Genomic DNA, 21,347 nt, shown 5'->3' with positions numbered 1-21,347 from the left:
TGTTAATGATATTCATTCAGTTAACGCTGTGTTAATGTTACTCATTTACAGTAGAGTATACCATCACTTTCTTCATATTGGTGCCAACACATGTCCTGTTTGATAAGGGAATGTTCTCATTACAGCTGGCTCGATGTAGCAGAAACAATTTCACATGATTCTCCTCGGGCTTACCGAGATACACTCATCTATCACTAGTGTGTCTTCTAGTCTTTGTGGTTTTTCTTTACCTCATTTGGCCCCTTGCCATCCATTGACTTACGCCTGGCATTCAGTGTGGTATAAAACTGCGGGTCGTTGCAAAATCATTGCAGGAAGGGATTCAGAAAGACCAGAGATATGTGAAAGACATCTTATTATTTATCCGTATGTGAGTATTGAAATGATTTTTACTTTAAAAGAAAATTACTTATTCTATGGTGATTTTGTTATTATACATAGAGCTATTAATGTATAAGACTAATTTCTTGTAAGCAAGTATAGGACTTTTACATGAATATGCTTACACAATATTGTAGGGAAAAACTGATAATCTAGGAACGGTGGGAAGGGTCAGAACTTGCCAGAGTTCTGTTACGAGAAACTTTGCAATAGTAATTCTTTTTTTTTTTTAAGTTTATTTATTCATTTTTAGAGAGAGAGAGAGAGAGAGAGAGAGAGAGCATGAGCAAAGGAGGGGCGGGTGGGGGGGAGAGAGAGAATCCCAAGCAGGCTCCGTGCTGTCAGTGCAGAGCCCAACATGGGTACAAACCGTGAGATCATGACCTCAGCTGCAACCAAGAGCTGGACGCTTAACCGAATGAGCCACCCAGGTGCCCCTGTAATAGTCATTCTTAATGAAGTTGGGTACTTCCCCTCCCAGACAAGCATATCAGAATTACTTGGGTGGATTTCTGAAAATATGCAACAACTTTATTTATAAAGGTTTGGTGGTCCCATCCCCCTGGGTTGAGAGTCATCTTTGTGATGATTCTTTCTTACTAGAAGGGCGTGCTTTTCCTTGTTTGTGTTAAGGCTGAAATAAGATTAAAGATCACTAGGTTAGAGCTTTAATAACCTCAGTGGATAACATTCAAATAAAACTGAGGATGAGGTCATGCACTACAGGTAGATAAACTTAAAACTGACTTGTAAGGCTTTTTTGTCAGTTGTCTGTGATATTTCAGGAAAAATGCAGAGGCTGTAAGAAATTAACCTGTGGTTATGTAGGAGTAAGAAGAAAAGTTTTGCTATAAATTAGCTTTGAGGGGCCCAGGAAGATGGGACTCAATCTTCAGGGTAGGAATGGAAGTCAAGATCTGTGAAGTTTTTTTTTTTTTTTTTTTTTTTTTTTTTTTACTTGGAATATCAGAAACCTCTACTCTGAATGTGACTATTTTCAGTCCTTTGTTACTGTCTAGAATAATTTTTCACTTTTCCTTTATTTTTGAATGACATTCTCTTGATATCATTTTCTTGTCTCTGCTAAGTAAAAGTATTTTTGTCCCTTCTAGACACTTGGTGAACTCATGGAAGTTGGTAATCCAATAAGAATTCTAGAGCAGTGCTGTCCAACAGAACTTTCCCTGACAATGGAAACATGCCTTATCTGTTCTGTCTGATATGGTAGCAGCTAACCACTGGCTATTAAGCATTTGAAATGTGACTAGCTTGCCTGAGGAACTAAATTTTATATTTTATTTAACTTAAACAGCCACAGGTATCTAGTGACTACACTGTGAAACAGCACAGCTCAAAAGGGAAAATAACCTGAGGTGAGAAACTCAGGGCTTATTTAAATTGTAATTCCTCTCACCTGAAGATCTTTTTTCTAGAGCATTTCACTTCTATAACCTTAGGCATTTTATAATTTGTTTCATTGAAGGAGGCCATTCATTTGGAGGCTCTCTGAATTATTTTGCTCAAAGTTTCAGAATTTAAGTGTACAAGATTCCTTTACAAAGCATTCATTCTTTCAGGCATGCCTGTGTGTTCCCTTCTTGACCTGACCGTATTGCATCCTTCCACATATTCATGAGACACACAGGACAAGCACATACAAAATATATAAGGAAGGTTGTATATGTAGATACAGAACATCACAGTACATCCTCAGCTTGGCTTCTGTTCATTTGTGAATTATGGTTTGGAAACTTAGGATAGGTTTTACCATCGACTCAGGCACAGGAGTAACCTATTGAGCTCATTTAACCCAAAATGTAAGTGAAGTGATATTTGCTATATAAAATAATCGAAAACAATAAAGTTGTAATTCTAATACAAATAAAAAACTAAAGCTAAAATAAATGTGACGGTTTTCTTTTTTTAAAATTTACTTATTTATTTTGAGAGGGAGAGAGAGTGAGCACAGTGGGGGAGGGGGAGAGAGAGAGGAAGAGAGAGAGAATCCCAAGCAGGCTCTGTGCTGTCCGTGCAGAGCCCAATATGGGGCTTGAATCTGTGAACCATGAGATTATGACCTGAGCCAAAATCAAGAGTCAGATGCTTAACCAACTGAGCCACCCAGGTGACCCAAATATGACAGTTTTCTATTTAGGGCAAGAGATACAGTGACACAAAGATGTGAAGTTTCCTTAAGAGTAGGGCAAAAAGGATCTGGATAAGGAAGGCATTAATTAGATGAGAAAGCTCAGCAAACCGCCTTTGAGGAAGTACCCTCACCACTGGTCACCAGGAATAAGTACAGGGGATGGGCAGCTGTCCAGTAATAGGTACTGAACATTTCCAAGTTGACTGGTTGAAACTGGTTGGGGTGGGCAGTTGCAGGGTAATACTTAGACTTTCAGTAGCCTTTTATTCTTTCAAGCAAGACTCAAAAAAAAAAAAAAATTACCTGAATTACATAGGACTTAATTTCTTCTCAATAAGCTCTAGGAATTAGTTTTATCAGGCAGGCTTGGCAGGCTCATTCTCCCCATGGGGTTGAGGAGAAACAAAAAATATGTGAGGAATGTCTTGGTTGTAATTGTATCTCCAGCATGTAGCACAGGGTCTGATAGTGACTGGGAGTACGGGATCATAGTGAAGGCTATGGCTCCTGTGCAGAACAGTTTGTCCCCTGGGAAGAAATGAAACGATGGCTCTGTGACCTGTGGACACTTCTTTTTACCCTCTAGCAGGTTGAATATTACTAGTATTTTGCCTCTAGAAACTAAATGTCAGTAGAATTTCTGTAGGCTCTTCTGTCGAGGTAGATTTTGTCTAGATTTGTGTCTCTGAAGTCAATGACAGTTAAAGTTTATAGAAGCTTTTACTTGTATGGAATTCTGTCACTTCAGTGAATTTCTTCGGGTTATTAGTACCCTCTCCTTTCTTCTTTCTGTCCTGTGGTCTAATCTACATGTTTGGTAAAAAAAGATTCGTAGAGGCTTGCCATTAGACTGACACCTACAATCCATCTTTCTTGGGCCCTGTCTGAGAAGGACCTGGAAAAATGAAGCATTCAGTTGACCATGGAGGTGGGCTGCTATTTTTCATGGTGTGACTGAAGTTCCAGTTAGCCCTTTACCACTTCTTGGGATGCTACCATCATTTTCAGATAGAAAAATAATAGCTTAAATGAAACAGAAACAGATTGTTTTGCCTTGAACCAATTTGTCTAAGACAAATTTATCTAAAATTTAACCTCCTTTGAGAATTTCAACATCCACTCAGGCCTCCTTTCCCCACCCCACCCCCCATACTTTTGGGATTTTATATTTTTCAAAACATATTGATCAAATATACAGGGCTGAGCTCTGCTTTTAGACAGCATGGAGTAACAAGGACCACATTTATCTTCTTGACTATCCTTTAAAAAAGAACAACAAAATATGTGAAACAATGGTATTCAGACATTGGACATCAGGCAGCAGGAAACAGTGGTCCCTAAGAGAAGGCAAACAAATGATCTGAGCCCTGTGATTGCCCCAGCTTACGTCTTAGAGTTTTAGGCCACTGTGCAGGAAGACAGAACCCATGTGAACTGATTACAGTCAATTCCTAAACTTTGTAGTTACATTTGTAAATTTTCCAGTGGGACTTTTGTACTAGAGATATTTTCATGAAGATTTGTATGCTGCCCATGCCAACATCCTTTTGCTGGGGCAAATAGGATTCTCCCCTTCTTTCTGCCTAAAATTGCCATTGTAGAGTGTGTATGATGATTAATCAGTGAAGCTATGTCATTCTCTGGTTTTGACTGACTGGGCCAAGGATGAGGTTTCATGCTCAGGTAGAAAATAAAGGTGTTGCTTGTCAAGAACTTTGACTCCAGGTTGTGCTTCATACTGGATAGTAACTAATTGAGCTGTTCAGATATTTCCTCTTGGAAAGCATAGATGCTCACAAAACAGGAGGACTCCTGGAACTCAGGTTGTGTCTTAAAAGACCGAGCTATTGGGGTACCTGGGTGGCTCAGTTTGTTAAGCGTCAGATTCTTGGTTTCTGCTCAGGTCATAATCTCACGGTTCGTGGGTTTGAGCCCTGCGTTGGGCTCTGCACTGATAGCCTCTCTGCACTATCAGTGCAGAGCCTGCTTGGGTTTCTCTGTCTCCCTCTCTCCCTGCCTCTCTCTCTCTCTCAAAAATAATTAAATGAGGGGCACCTGGATGGCTTAGTCAGTTGGGCATCGACTTCGGCTCAGGTCATGATCTCACAGTTTGTAGGTTCGAGCCCTGTGTCAGGCTCTGTGCTGACAGCTCAGAGCCTCGGCCTGCTTCAGATTCTGTGTCTCCCTCTCTCTCTCTCTGCCCCTCCCCTGCTTGCCCTCTGTCTCTCGCCCTCAAAATAGATAAACATTAAAAAATTAAAAAAAAATAATTAAATGAACATTAAGAAAATTTAAAAAAAAAGACTGAGCTATAATTTTAGTTTTGCATGAGGCCTGATACACATCCCAGTCTTAAATATAGCAGAGTCCAGAGTGACTACATAGGTTGCTGAGATGATTTCTACTTTCTCTCACAATAAGTTCCTATCACCAAAGAGAATACCTTTGTATTTTTTCTTACAAACTAAGCAGCTGCTTTATTCTTTTTACCAATAATAGCTGTGGTTAAAAAGGTACTGTGAGGGGCGCCTGGGTGGCTCAGTCGGTTGAGCGTCCGACTTCGGCCCAGGTCATGATCTCGCAGTCCGTGGGTTCGAGTCCCACATCGGGCTCTGTGTTGACAGCTCGGAGCCTGGAGCCTGTTTCAGATTCTGTGTCTCCCTCTCTCTCTGGCCCTCCCCTGTTCATGCTCTGTCTCTCTCTGTCTCAAAAATAAATAAACATTAAAAAAAATTTTTTTTTAAAGGTACTGTGAATTAAGCTCACATATAATAGCATCAACCTGATAGTCTTGTAGGATATTACTACTACTACTAGTTTTATAGGTTATAGCCCAAGGTCAAGTGGTTACTATGTATCAGAGGTAGGATTTAAACCCAAGTTCAAGTTCATATGACCATTAGTTTATGCTCCTTTTCCTCTTCCGCTTATTTGCCATTGATCAATATTTCTTCCACTTAATTAGGACACCTAAAAAAAGATGAAACTCTGGGCATATGTTAGACTCAAAACCTGTTTTTAATGTTTCTTCTTCTTGGATAATTATTACTAAAATTGGATCTGTTTTCCTTCGGTGAGTTGTCAGTTAACTGCTGTTAAAATTCTCATTAGAAAGTATGTGAATAACTATTTTTGCAAGTAATTAAATAAGAGATTATCTTCTTTTTGAGAAAATGTTACCTGCCAGCAAACATGTTTTTAGCTAATAGGTTTTAAATTAAACTTACTGTAAGTGGTATTTTACCACTATGTACAAGAACTGAATTCTTATCAGAAAGATTAATAATCAAAGAAACACACACACAAATTCTTACCTTCAGGTAAAAGCATTTTTAAAATTTATTTCTTTATTTCAATATAATTTATTGTCAAGTTGGCTAACATACATTGTATATGGTGTGCTCTTGGTTTTGGGATAGATTCCCGTGATTCATCGCTTACATACAACACCCAGTGTTCATCCTAACGAGTGCCCTCCTCAATACCCCCCCCCCCTCAGTTTGTTCTCTGTATTTAAGAGTCTCTTATGGTTTGCCTCCCTCCCTCCCTGTTTGTAACTATTTTTCCTCCTTCCTTTCCCCCATGGTCTTCTGTTAAGTTTCTCAAGATCCACATATGAGTGAAAACTCTGACTGACTTATTTCACTTAGCATAATATACTCCAGTTCCATCCATGTTGCTGCAAATGGCAGGATTTCATTTTTTCTCATCGCCAAGTAGTGTTCCATTGTATATATAAACCACATCTTCTTTATTCATTCATCAGTTGATGGACATTTAGGCTCTTTCCATAATTGGGCTATTATTGAAAGTACTGCTATAAACATTGGGGTACATGTGCCCCTATGAATCAGCACTCCTGTATCCTTTGGATAAATTCCTAGTAGTGCTACTGCTGGGTTGTAGGGTAGTTAAGTAGAAGCATTTTAGATAGAACTGTATGTTAGGGAAAGAGAATTGGTTGCAATCTGTCAATAAAGTGTGGTTTGAAAAGGTGACTTTCAGAAAGTTCAATCAGAAAATTTCAATGCAGAAAATATCATTTGTTTTAGGAATTACCACGTATATCAGCACAACTTAATCTAACAAACTGTGTCTTTTGGGCCTATTAATTAAATAAAGATTTGGCATGATTTAGAATAGAAGGAAAGCTGGAAGATGAACCATTGGACTGCTCAATACAAGTGGCTGGAATTCATTGCTAGTTTTGGCAAAGGACTAATAATTGCTGTCAGTTTCCCAAAGAATTACAGAAGGAGACCAGGCAATGAAATATTGTAAAAATTCTTAGACCCTGTTATATTATAGCATTCATAAAATCTCTCACACTACCCCAAATTATACTTTCTCTAAGATTAAAAGAAAAACAATGTATGTTAAGACCAGCACTTTAGGGCTAGTCAGCAGAGAATAAATCTTACAGTACAACATTGTTTCAAAAAGAGTGTGATCAACAATCCAAATTGCTCCTGAAAGAAGAGGGTAAAGAAATAGCTGTTGTATTTAACAATTAGGAAGCCATTGGTATCCATTGAGAAGCTACATACTGGCTTTGAAGTCTGCTATATCTGGGTTTGAATCCCACCACCATCTATTATGAAGTTCTGTGAGTTGCAGTATTCCACTGAGTCTAATGATAAATTCTTCACCATAGGATTATTATGTGGGTTACATGAAATAAAACGTGTAAAGCATGTAGTAAGGTTTCTCAGATAGCAAGCTGTAAAGAAAAGAGGACGATACGCTGGTAGATTAAAAGAATATTAATTGAGGGTTTTTATTAAACCATAAGAGAGTTAAATTTGTGGGTAGGGAAAGGGGAAAAGTCTAGTAAATAAATAGATTCTGATGATATTTAAAATAGGGCTGATCAAATAAGAGTAATCAAAGCAGAGTGGATGGCTTCAAAAGCAGATGGTGTGACAGAACAGAAAATAGGATGGGAAGAGGAAACACTTGGGCCAAATGGGAAAACACAGTATTTTGGCGAATATATTCAGCATAGTGTCAAATAGCCTTACGCCTGTCCTCATCCCTTAAACATGCATTTGAATTTTATTATATCATGATATTTTGTTTCAAAAACAGCAAACATGTCTTTAGTCATGTAGGAATTGTGGGATAAATTTTATAGTGGACTAAAAACTACTAAATTGAAAAGCAAATGTTAGTGTATATGGTTAGGATTATACTATATTGGAATATTCAATAAATCAGAATTGCTTATTGCCTGGTGATAGTATGTAAAGAAACCTTATTATAGCTTAGTGGTATATTTATTTGGATTCTTGAGTCCCCTCCAAAGAATAACTGGGAGTGAATGGATGACAAACTTGGAAAGATTATGAACATAAAAAAGAACAGGAGGTAAAACAAAAGAAATCAATCCCTAATCCTTTGTTCAGGAATTTTTTAGCCTAATGGTGTTCAATAAATCAGGGAAGCACAATCAAAATATCAAGATTCAATAAAAGCACCATTCTCTCTATAACTTACTCATGTTGCTTTCCCCATTTGCTTTTTTTAACAACAGCTGTTTTTCTAACTTTTTAAATATAATTTATTGTCAAGTTGGCTAATGGACAGTTTATACAGTGTGCTGTTGGCTTCGAGAGTAGATTGCCGTGATTCACTGCTTACATACAACACCCAGTGCTCATCCCAACATGTGCCCTCCTCAATGCCACTCATTTTCCAGACCAAGTCTTTTTTGCAACTCCAGGCATTTTAAGTCACATTTACAGGAAGGGATGACTGTAGGTTAAAAGAGAAGAGAAAGAATAAAGGTAGGAAGTAAGACAGCAGGATAAAAAACAAGGAAGGAAGGACAGAAAAAAGAAGAGACACAACGAAGGAAGAGCCAGTTGAAAACTATGGCTGCAGCACAGTGAATGGACACTATCAGTTCCTAAAGTTTTATAAGCCCTTTAAAAACATTTTTTTGGGTGGCGGGGGGAGGTGCCTGGGTGGCTCAGTTGGTTAAGCGTCTGATTTCAGCTTAGGTCATGATCTCATGGTTGTGAGTTCGAGCCCCACGTTGGGCTCTGTGCTGACAGCTCAGAGCCCAGAGCCTGCTTCAGATTCTGTGTCTCCCTGTCTCTCTGCCCACCCTCTCTCATGCTCTGTCTCTCTCTCTCTCTCCCTCAAAAATAAATAAACACTAAAAAAAAATTAAAAACTTTTTTTTATATATAATAAGAATACATGTTGCTCTCTTATAGATTTACAATGCACATTAGCATATTCAGGACTCAGAAGGAATCGGTTTAATTTTAACTTGACATTTCCCAAATGTATGTGCTTGTGATTCTTTGTGTAACAACTATAAATGACTATAGCAATTTGATTCTCGCGGCACATGTTTTGGGAAAAACGGGAGGTCCCAATTTTATTTGCACATGTTGTTGACTTTTTTTTTCTTCCTCGTAAGGACAACTTTTGTCTTTTTTGCAGCTTTTTTTGAAGGAATGAGCTGACATATAACATTGTGTAAGTTGACCTTGCACAACAGGTTGATTTAATATACTCACGTATTGTGAAATGACTACCACCATAGCATCAGCTAACACCTCCACTGTGTCACATAATTACTATTTATTTTTTTGTGGTGAGAACATGTAATAGCTACTCTCTTAGTAACTTCCCAGTATATAATGTAGTAGTATTAACTATAATCCTCATGCTATACATTATCCTCAGAACCTATTTGTCTTATAATTGGAAGTTTGTATTCTTGGCTGTTGGCCCATATTGACATGTGACGCATGTCATTATGTAATACTCAATATCCAGTCTTCCAGGAAATACTGTCCATTAGGTATGTATATCACATGCTCTCTAAGCCATAGTTCTACAGTCTCTTGAGATATGATTTGAGTGACAAACCTAATCCACAGTCCTCTATTTTCAAAAGGTAGACAAGGTAGACAGATTAGTGACCTCCAAAGACATTCGTGCTGTAATTCTTGGAATTTGTGAGTGTTGCTTTATATGGCAAAGGGATTTTGCCGATGTGATTAAGTGAAGGATCTTGAGATGGGGAAATTATTTTGGATTATTCACGTAGCCCCAACCTAATCACTTGAGTGCTGAAAAGTAGAGAACATTTCTTTGGGTCAGACGACCAGAGAGAAGGTGGTATGAGAAGGACTCAGCCTACTGTTATTAACATAGAAGATGGGGGAAGAGGACCATGAGTGAAGGGAGGTGGGCAGCCTCTAAAAGCTGGAAAAGGCCTCCAGAAAGGAACATAATCCTGCATTATCTTGGTTTTATCCCAGCAAGAACTGTGTCAGACTTTTGACCTACAGAACTATAAGATAATGTATTTGTAATGTGTAAGTCACCAGTTTTGGGGAATTCGTAATATAGCAATAAAAAACTAATATTATAAGTATACAGGAAGGTAGTATAGGAAATATTTGTGTTGAGCAATTTCCTCTAGGAAAATATTATTTGAAAATATGCATTCGGCTACTGTGGTGGTCAGAATTCTAAGATAGCCTCCAAGATTCCTGGTGTATACACACTTTCCCAGTTACTCTGGGTACCGCTGCAAAAGGATTTTGTGGATGTAATTAAGGTCCCATACCTATTGACTGTAAAATAGGAGATCATCCTCTGTGGGTCTGTTGTAATCAGGTGAGCTCTTAAAAGGGATGAGGAGAAGAAATTCAAAGAATGAGAGAAATGTAACACTGGGGAAAGGACCCATTACTGGCTCTGAAGAGGGGGTCCATTGCTTGTTGTAAGATGGGGGGCAGTCTCCAAGGGCTGAGACTGATCCCAGCTAATAGCCAATGAGGAAATAGAGACTTTAGTCTTACAACCACAGGAAATGTACTCTGCCAACAACACGAATAAGCTTGAAGAGGGGCGCCTGGGTGGCTCAGTCAGTTAAGTGTCTGACTTCAGCTCAGGTCATGAGGTTTGAGCCCCACGTCAGGCTCTGTGTTGACAGCTCAGAGCCTGGAGCCTTCAGATTCTGTGTCTCCCTCTCTCTCTGCCCCTCCCCCACTCACACTCTGTCTGTCTCTCTCTCTCTCTCTCAAAAATAAAAATTAAAAAATTAAAAAAAAAAACAACCTTGACGAGAACCCATAGTTCCAGATGAAAACATAGGCAGCCAACATCTTGATTATGCCTTGTAAAATCCTGAGCAGAAAACCTAGTCATGCTGTATAGATTTTGACCTCAGAACTGTGAGTTAATAAATCGGTCTTGTTTTAAGCCACTAAATGTACAATAATCTGTTACACAGTAGTAAAAACAAGTGCAGGCATATTGTAACATAAGTTTTAAAAGTTCTATAAAAATCCATTTCGCTCAATGGTGCCATCTCCATAGGGCCCAAGGGAAGCACTTTCCATAAGATCATATACCTTTGGCTGTAATTATTTATCCATGTATGTGTCACAGAGCATATCCTCATGTATTGCAGACTTGAATGAGTTAGTTCTGATACGAATTATCCTATTTCTTTCGGGGACCATTTTAAGGGATGCTCAGCTGTAAGCACCTCCACTCTTATAATGTTCATTTTCCATTTCCATTTGATAAAGCAAGGCTAGTCTAGTTGGTAAAAGATGGAATATGTTCCCATCAAAAGACTAGTGCTGATCATGTCCCTCAGGTTTGAGAATTGACTTCAGGGTACTGAGTTGGGAAGAACTACATGGAAGATATGGATCTGTCTCCAGTGCTCAGTTAGTGGAAATGTTCCAGTGGACTTGCTGATGTTACTAATAAAAACGAGTGGGATTTGGTGAGGAAATCTCAGAAAGCATTGTACCTGAGCTGGGTATCTACAGGTCCTAAAGGCACAAATACCTACCAATTTCTGTGCCTTGATTGGTTCTTTTGGCCTATATGCTGGAAGTTGAACCATACTGAGAAAAGGGACTCAGAGGAAGAGGGAGTAGGCAGAGAATTGTCAGGAATAAAAGGACAATGGTAATGCCATAGTCAGGATCCATGTCTAAGAGTAGAAGACCACGCCATAGTTGCAAGAACATGGTCCTCAGCTTGGTCATTTGTGAATTCAGAGTTGACCGGAGATCCTAGTGAGATTCTGTTTAACACAGACCAGCCAAGTTTCTCTTGGGTGGACCTCAACCTGAATTCTAGGTTGCAGATAAATGGGGAGCTGCAAAGGAGTATTTACCATGGAAACAATACTCTTTCACAACTTTCTCTATCTTAATCAGAAGTAGAGTACATGTGGAATAATAGATGTTGTATGAACATTGAATTTAACCTGTGGTATTAACATAGAAAATATTTGAAAGGATAATAAGGCTTAGAATAGAGTTTTCTTTTTATCATATTCATTTAAAACAATTTGTATATAGCAAAATGAAGAACTCTTACAAATTAGAAGGTTCTTCAGGAAAGAGATCCTGTGATCATGTAAATGTATATCCACTATGGCCACAAAAATTTTAAATCTGTGAAGAACTGACATTAAGTGGCAGACTGTCTCGATCAGCTCTGCAAATGTAAGACATTATTTGTTTCAGATATAAGATTGTTTTAATCACTTAATCATGTAATTCAGTAGGATGTATTTATTCTAACCTGAACTTCTTTTTAGAAAACTTGAATCACAAATGGGGACGTTGGCAAGAGATGATTTGTTAAATTTACAAAAAAAAACTGTTTTAGAGGTGAACGTTGTGCATATATCATGCATTGTTTGGAGATCTGATTATGTGGCCAGTTTTTTTTTGAGTTTAAAAAGATGAGGGAGGATCTTTTTTGTATGCTTTCTTATAGCACATACTGTCTTTTTTTTTCTTTTAGGGGTGCTATTTAAAATAAGTCTTGCCTTGATCAAAAAGTAAAAGTTACTTGTTATCCAGAATTTGTTCAGTGTAAAGTTTGGGCCTGTTGTAATCTGAGTCAAAAATGTATGCTCCTTTTTACCTTGATGGAGAAAAAACATTTCCCAGTTTGGGGCACTTGTTACAAAAATGATTCTTAGGGAGTAAAATGAAATGATTTTTTTATATAGATGCACAGTAACTTATTTAGGAAACATAAAAACACTAAATAATATATGCCTCACATTTAACCTTAGGAAGTCCAATGAACTCTAAAATACATATCGACTCTGTGTGTATGGGGCGGGGTGTGATGCAGAGAGATGTCGGGACAGGTCTCATTGCCAATGTCCTTACTGGAGTTGTGACTTTAGCAGACAGAATATGTATGGCAGTAATAATAAGGTATGGTTAGAATAATTTCAGATTCTCCTATTGGACTAGTTTTTGAGTAAACAAGTGAGACCTGGGTGTTATTAGTTATGCTACTAATTACATATTTGGTATGCCTCAATTTTCTCTGATCTTATTAATTGGGTTTCATTGCTGTTACTTTATGCCTGTGGGTAGTGTGATGTTTCAGCAACATTAGGTAGAGGGTCTGTGCAATAACCAGACAGCCATACCAGAAGCACTAGGTTGTGTCTCTGGTCTTTCCGTTAATTTAGCTATAATCTTTATGGGCTTGTCCCTGCCAGAGGCTCAGATCTCTAATAATCTGGCATGGGGAATGATGCATGAGTTATTAAAACATACAACAGCTTAGACAGAGGAAGAAAAGAGCTCCACCCCCAGCTGCTGAATTTGTAATAAAACAAATAACTTCCTAGGAATTCACTGAATACAAGTTCTGTGGGCCTCACATTTGGCTATAATGAGGTGGAAAATATGAAAGAGCATTTTACAGTGTTGCGACACAGGGAACCAGATCTGGAAGAGTTTATTTTGGAGAAGACTATTTTCTCATCTCAGGTTTCTGTTTAGACTTATGACCACTAGCTGCCATGTGAATACCATTTAAACTGGACATTATTTTTACAATTTTTGTCTTGGAGTTTTTCAATTTATTATCAATGGTTTTAGAATGTAAACCAAAAGGCTGACCAGTAGCTGTATATGATTTCAGTTCTGTGGTTAATTAAGGCTTCACAGAAATATAAATAAAAATTGAGTCCAAATCAAAGGAGACTGTGTGAGACCCGCTATTCTTGATAGTTCCAGGTATTCAAATTTCATCTAATTTGGAATTCACAGGAATGTATTTCCACAGTGGACATATCGATGAGCAAACATTTTGGAAAGGGATAAGCAGGACCCTCTGAGATACTTGCCTATGGTTCAGAAAACTTTAATTGGCAGGATTGGCAGAAGTCTCCTTTAAGGACTTCAAAATTTGTTCCTGCTGGCACTGCTAATTTGACCAGATTATGTTTTGACCAGTCATTGACTGGGCCTCATACAGACCCTGTTTTCATAGTTAACTGTCAGCATTGGGCTCTTCCCAATTAAAATGAGACTAATTTCACTTCCAGCAGCTCAGCAACCTGCCCCTTGAGTCTGCCATCTGTCACTTTCACTGCTTTAATAGATACATCTCAAAATTTTAGGCTTAATCCAATAAGAAGTATATTTCTTGTCCATGTCGCTCTGAACAGTGCTGTGACAGGTAGTATCTCATAGGCGTTGTTGCTAGGACTCAGGCTTCCTGGATCTGCAACATGTGCTTTCCAAGTTGGCTGTCCTCACTGCAAGGGATATGAGAATAAAGGATTCACGAATACGTTTTTATGGGTCAAGCCTGGAAGTGCAGCACCTCCCCTCCATTCACAGGCTATTGGCCTCAACTCAGTCACACAGCATATCTAACTGCAGGAAGGTGGGAGATACAGTCAGTCTTTGAGTGCAAGAAGAGGAGAAATTGGACTTGGTGACTAGCTAGGTAGTCTCTCCACACATACAACGGTCCAACTATTTTATTTTATTTTAATTTTAAATTTTTATTTATTTTTTAATATTTGAGAGAGAGAGAGGGAGTGTGAGTGGGAGAGAAGGGCAGAGAGAGAGAGAGAGAGAATCTTAAGCAGGCTCCATCTTTAGCATGGAGCCTGACGCAGGGCTCAATTCCATGACCCTGATACCATAACCTGAGTTGAAATCCAGAGTCAGATGCTCAACTGACTGAGCCACCCAAGTGCCGCTATCCAACTCTTTTAATAGTATTTAAATTTTTTTTATTACTTTTGCCTTTATTGCATTACTTGTGATTTCTCACATGTGAATTTCTTAAGTTATTCCAATTTATATCTAAAATATCTTTCTTAAATTTGTTTGTGTATTATACACACACACACACACACACACATAAAACATGTGTGTATATATATGTGTGTGTAATTCAAGGTCACAGAGAAGCATATCCAGAACTTGAAACCAGGATTTATAACTTTGAGTCCACTAAATGATTTCATTTTATTATACAGGCAGTCCTCGACTTATGATGGTTTCTCAACTTACAACATTTTAGCTTTATAACGGTGTAAAAGCAATATGCATTCAGCAGAAACTGTGCTTAGAATTTTGAATTTGGATCTTTTCTTGGGATAGTGATATGCACGATGACTCTGGTGATGCTGGAGAGCAGCTGCCTCCAGTCCCAGTCAGCGATGTGATCATGTGGGCAAACAGCCAATAGTTCTACAACAACTGTGCACTCACAATTCTGTTTTTGACTTTCAGTACAGTAGTCATACGTTACATGAGATATTTAACACTTTATTATAAATACGCTTTGTGGTAGATGGTTTCACCCCTCTGTAGGCTAATGTAAGTGTTCTGAGCACATTTAAGATAGGCTAGACTAAATTATGGTCTCTGGTGGATTAGGTATATTAAATACATTTTTGGCTTATGATATCTTTACCTTATGATGGGTGTATTAAGATGTAAACCCATTGAAGTCGAGGAAGATCTGTACTTCAACCTTTCATTTACAGAGAAGACAAAAGGTCCATGAGTCAACACGTTGATCATTATCATCTCTACTTTAAAATTTTTTTAAGTTTATTTTTGAGAGGGACAGAGACAGCATGAGTGGGGGAGGGGCAGAGAGAGAGGGAGAGAGAGAAAATCCCAAGCAGGTTCCATGCCATCTGCACAGAGCCCCATGTGGGGCTTGAACTCACAAAACCATGAGATCATGATCTGAGCGGAAACCAAGAGTCAAACGCTTAACTGACTGAGCCACCCAGAAGCCCCTATTATCATCTCTACTTTAAATTCCAATAGTGGGGGGGCGCCTGGGTGGCTTGGTCGGTTAAGCGTCTGACTTCGGCTCAGGTCATGATCTCATGGTCCGTGAGTTCGAGCCCCGTGTCGGGCTCTGTGCTGACAGCTCAGAGCCTGAAGCCTGTTTCAGATTCTGTGTTTCCCTCTCTCTCTGCCCCTCCCCTGTTCATGCTCTGTCTCTCTCTGTCTCAAAAATAAGTAAACGTTAAAAAAAAAAATAAAAAAAAAAATAAATTCCCATAGTGGGTAGTGAATATCTCGAAAAAACACTTCAGTTAGAGCCATAAAGACATCAGATATTCAGATCTCTTTATAATCACCTCTGCCACTTCTTCCAAATTTTTCTTCTAGCATTATTTATTTATCAGATTGGCTCAGAGATTTATTATAATCATTCTGGAACTTGAGGAATTGGAAAGAGGCATAGCTATATCTATAGAAAGATCAGTTGGTCAATAGATATGATGGAAGGTGAAGTTTCTAGAAATTAAAAAACTTTGGAGATCAGGCCCACATCATTTACCTCTTTTCCTCTATATCTTATAAAGGATATACAATGGGAGAACAGCAGAAGAAAAAAACAATGGTACCTGTCAGTACAAAAATTGGACTTTGAATCAGAAATCCAACTGCAAAACAACATAAGGAGAGGGTTGATCTGGGTGGGTATGACAAGCTTTGAACCATGATGATGACACCAGTATCTTCATGCCAATTCCCAGGGTGGACAGCTGTTTCTCGTTATTGCTGCCAACTAGGAGTCCAGGAGAGAGTAGAAAATCCAAATGTGGTGTTCATAAAGAAACAAACCAAAGTTCAAATAGACTGAGAAAGGAATTAGCTATTCGGTGAAAAACGCTAAAAAGGCAGAACCACCTGGTGTAGGAAAAACTACCCTACAAGGGACTGTCAACATTACAAATAGCAAGAAGAACAGATAGTCTTCCCAGGGTAGAATGAGGAAAGATGTTTTACTGTGGCCTGATAAGGTGAGTAATATGGAAGGATTGCTTCCAGGCAGCTGCTGCCCATTAGGGAAGGTGGTGAGAGACTCCACGGAGAGCCCTTCAGACGAAGTTATGTGAAAGTATGCACACACCAGAAACTCTATTGAAGATATTAGATTGATCATGCTCCAAGTTTTATTGTGGCTAGAATGTTTTCTGGGCAAAGGGAAAACGTCCAGGCTTGGATTGTCCATATGTCTTAAACACTTAATGAAAAATTACATTATATTAATTCCTTATATCCTCTGTTACTTGTCCAAGAGACTAAATATGATTCAGATTGTCTTTACAGGCCTCTACTGATTGAAATAGACATTTCTTGGCTTTACTTTTCCCTTTTAATTCCCTAATTTTATTTTTTTGAATTTCAGTGTTAAACTTACTGAACGTAGAACCAACACTTAATGATTGTTTACTATGTGCCAGACTTTATCTAAATATTTTGTCTCTTGCAATCCTCATTACAACCCTGTAAAGGAAATAATTATAAAACTCACATTCCACAAATGAGGAAGCTGCTTTGCTTAAGTATACACAGCTAGTAAATGGCAGAACCAGAAAATTTATTATATTTCTCAGGTCAAAATTCATGCTGTTTTCCTTAGAAGACATGGTAAGGATCCCTGACATTGGGTTTGAGCTTGGCTGATTTCCTGCTCTTCCTCTTACAGTTAACATAGCAGCTTCTTCAACTTTCCTCCACTTTATATTCTTGGAGGCAACATTGGAGCCTGTGTTCCTTATAATCTTGGGTACATCAATTTATCTTAGCTTCTCCGGTGGTAAAATGATAGGATCAGACCAAACAAATTCACAGATCTCTTGTAGCTGCGACAACCAGCCCAAGGACCAGGACCAGATGGGCCATCCTCTCAGCCACACTCCTCACTGGGGTAGCTAAGAAGACAGTATTTTCCCTTGCTAGGTAACAGCCCCCTTCACTTCTTCCGTCACTGTAGGAAACTCTTTTTTTTTTTTTTTTTTTTTTAAGGTGAAAGTGGGGAAACTTCCCTGTTTGGCATATGTACACAGAAAGCCAGGTGTGATGGTAAACATCAGCTTCCCATTCGTCAAGTTGAATTCAAGCCTCATCATCAGTAAATTCACCCCCTGCAATCATCTGGAAGGTTCCTAAGTCATTGTAGGAAGATTCATCTATTTTTCCAGAAAAACAGAGTTTGCCTCTTTTTTGTACTGGCTGTTCGTGCTTCCCCAGAAGACCATGGCTGAAAAGAATGGTATCTAACCATTCCTGGAAGCATGGTTGCAAATGTAAACTCATGCCTCTACCAGTCCCTACTGACACAGTAGGTGTTTTTGTGACACTTGTCTCCTCACAGGAGCAAGTGATAGGCAAGCATGGTGACTTCATTTCCCCACTTCATGGAAGCAGTTCCCTTTTCTCAGACCCTTTTCTCAGTTGTGTCTGTGAACACTTGGCTGATGAGGCACATCTTTCCTTCAGTATAAAATACCTCTAAACCTCATGTGAGGTGACCTATTTGCTCTGTCATTATTCAGTATAGTTAAGTATCTATTAAAGCATTCAAGGGCAAGTTACTTCTCTGATGATAATTTCCTTACCCCAAATAATACGACCTTATAGAGTCATGACATGAAGTAATTAAGAAAATGTATGAAAACACCTCCCTTCTCTGTGTAAGGCACTTGTCAGAAATTGTGCATCATAAAAAAAAAAAAAAAAAAAAGATGACTTTATAAGGAAGTGGATCAGGTCCACAAGAAGTTGCAGTCAGGTAAGAGATGTAAGGTACTTTCATAAAATCGCCCAAAGTTAAAGAAGAAAGAGGCATGCATGTAGGAAACACAGATAAAACGCCATGGGAGTTTGGAGGACAGAGAATACTTTTAGGATTACAGGACACATTATTTTTCATGAGGCATTTGAACTCACATTTTAAGAATGAATAAGATTTCGACATATAAAAATGGGGGAAAGACAACATCATTACTTTCTAAAGGTGTAGCAAGAGACTAGAACTAAGAAATAGATGTGAAAGGAGAAAACTAAGTGGTTTGGTTTGACTGGAGTGCATGGTATATGAGGGGCAGAATGGGAAATGAGGTTGCAAATGCAGGTGTGACCAGATTGGAGATGGGTTTGAATACCAGTCTAAGGAGCACTTTTATTCTCTGGAGATCGGAGTTTAGGGTGAGATTAATAAGAATAGAGAGGCTAAGAGGTAGAACAGATATATAATGGAAGAGAACAGAAAGTTTGATGAGGGACTTAGTGGATTTGAAGTGAATCGAGGGCCTTCACACTGGATTGCTAGAGAGGACTCGGAATTGGTGATATTGGAGGTGAGGTAACCTGACAGGTGTAGTTCCCTCGGCTGTACCTGACATCAAGCAACGGCCAACTTCAGCCGAGGAAGACTTTTGTAAACACACAAACTTAGCAATTCTATTGCTTATCTCAATCCTTAGCCATCTAAGGGAATACAGGTGACATAGGAAGTGAGAGTAGATGGAAAATTTAAGATCAAACTTAAATTTATTGAAGCTATTAATAAAAAGGAACCGGCATTGTCCTACTGCATACATTTTGGATTCAATTTATAGTGTGTTCTTGATAGTATGGCGGGAAGAAAAACGTAATGAGCCTTCAAACAGGTGAAATAAGTTATTGATAAGAACAAATAATAGAACAAAGAATACACCTTAACTACATAAGTACAAAGAGTAATTGCAAGATAAAAATTACTGATATGTGAAAGGCAGTAAAATCCAAAGGAAGAATTAGGTGCTAATAAGTTGCTACTGTTTATATTTTAATGTCATAAGTTGCCATTCACATCAAAGGATTTTCTGACTTAAGGATCAAAAGGAAATTTCTGGCAGCAAGAATTATTGAAAAAGAAAATTCAAGGGAAACAGTGAAAACCCCATTATCACATCAGTGAGCTTTATCTGTAGTTTATTTTCTGCAGCTTGATTTCATTGATGGAGACTGGTTACAAAGATTAAGAGCTATAAAGATAAGAGAAGTGATAGACAGAAAGAGGAGCCTGAAAACAGTATATGATACACCCAACATGGCAGAATAATATCATAACACCCTGTGACACTGAAAATATCCAATAAAAGACTCCCTGCTATAAAGCCTTAGGAAAATAACTCTGTGCAGTAATGGAGAATATTATTGCAAGTATCAAATTTCTTCATAGGCTTTGGGCACATTTACTAATATAATACAAGGCAGAAGTCTCTGCCATTATTTCTTATAATTTCGTATCTAACAATAGAAGAACTTCCTTGTAAAATATTAAGGCTACAGTGAGCTCTCCAGAAGGCCAGAAAATGAAGCCAACCTAATTCTTTTCTCCCTTGTTTGGAGTCTGAAGTCAGGAGACTGGCCGACACTGCCCTTTGTGTCCATTTTGTGAGTAAATGATGGGAACCAAAGCTAGAAAGGTCTTTGGAGGCCTTGAAATCCAGGTTTTAAACTTTTGACTCTATACTTCTGAAATCAATGGGCAGTTATGTGAGGTTTTGGTGGGGGGGGAGAGGTGATTAGCAGTAGTAGGACCAGATCTGTATTTTATGAAGAATTATCTGGTAGGTATAAAATAAGCTAGACTACGGAGGGACTTGAGCCAGGGAGAAAAGTTAAGAGTTCTTATAAAGTCTGATCTAAATAGGGTCAGAGAGGATTGCTTGAGAGGTTATTTTCGAAGTGGAATAATAGGGTCAGGGGAAAAAAAGAAGGAAGACTCTGGAATGTATGATGTCATTGAGAGAAATAAAACGGGATAGAAGAAGCATGTTTGCAATGAAATACATGCTTAAAAACATTTTTCTTTTTTTAAAAAATGTTGATTTATTTAAAAATTTTTAAATGTTTTTTATTTATTTTTGAGAGAGAGAGAGAGAGAGACAGAGTGTGAGTGGGCGAGGGGCAGAAAGAGAGGGAGACACAGAATATGAAGCAGGCTCCAGGCTCTGAGCTGTCAGCACAGAGCCTGATGCAGGGCATGAATTCATGAACCATGAGATCATGACCTGAGCTGAAGTCAGACATTCAACCAACTGAGCCACCCAGGTGCCCCGACAGTGTTTATTTACTTTTGAGAGACAGAGAGAGAGCAGGAGAGGGGCAGAGAGCAAGGGAGACAGAGGATCCAAAGTGAGCTCTGCACTGTCAGCACCGAACCTGATGCGGGCTCAGACTCACGAACCGTGAGATCACGACCTGGGCTGAAGTCAGACGCTTAACCGACTGGGCCACCCAGGAGCCCCTAAAAATATTTTTTCAATGGAAATTCTTTTATAGAGAGTTTCTAACTGAAATTAAGGCAGAAGCTAAGGGAAAGTTAACTTACGGGACCATCTGAAGAAACTTTGGGTTGATTAACTTTGGGTCCATGTTGGCTCAAAAGGTCCTGGGACTGGAAAGGATATTTGAACTAGAAGTCAGAGGGCAGGCCTAGTAGTGGTGGGCTGAGAAGTTAAGACAGAGGATTTAAGGATATGGACAAAAGTGGAAATTCCAGAAGAATGTACAGAGTACCATGCTTGACTCCCTGACACAAGATCCTGCAACCTTTGCAGTTGAGATATCTTAACTCCCACGTGTAGCTTTATCCGTGCCCAATCTCTGAGACCAGTGCATGTTTTAAGTAGGGAAGAATTTTAAAAATGATTTAGGCAGCCCCAAGTCAGCCTCCCTGCTTCTCCTAC

At 38.7% G+C, this 21,347-nt stretch overlaps 1 long non-coding RNA gene across 17 annotated transcripts in view; it reads left to right on the top strand.

Annotated features, from left to right (window-relative positions):
• Nucleotides 1–21,347, top strand: part of LOC122217488 — a 233,581-nt gene that overhangs the window by 50,848 nt on the left and 161,386 nt on the right. Inside the window, exon 4 of one of the 17 annotated variants that reach the window (XR_006201539.1) lies at nt 1,494–1,641. The exons of the other annotated variants lie outside the window; for them this stretch is intronic. This is a non-coding gene — a long non-coding RNA (uncharacterized LOC122217488). The remainder of the gene's footprint in view (nt 1–1,493; nt 1,642–21,347) is intronic. 17 annotated transcript variants of the gene reach the window in all.

This window comes from Panthera leo, chromosome B1, assembly GCF_018350215.1.
Source record: "Panthera leo isolate Ple1 chromosome B1, P.leo_Ple1_pat1.1, whole genome shotgun sequence".
NCBI classification, from domain to species: domain Eukaryota; kingdom Metazoa; phylum Chordata; class Mammalia; order Carnivora; family Felidae; genus Panthera; species Panthera leo.
Note: the sequence above shows the minus strand (reverse complement) of the source record. Positions and strands in the feature narration are given on the sequence as shown.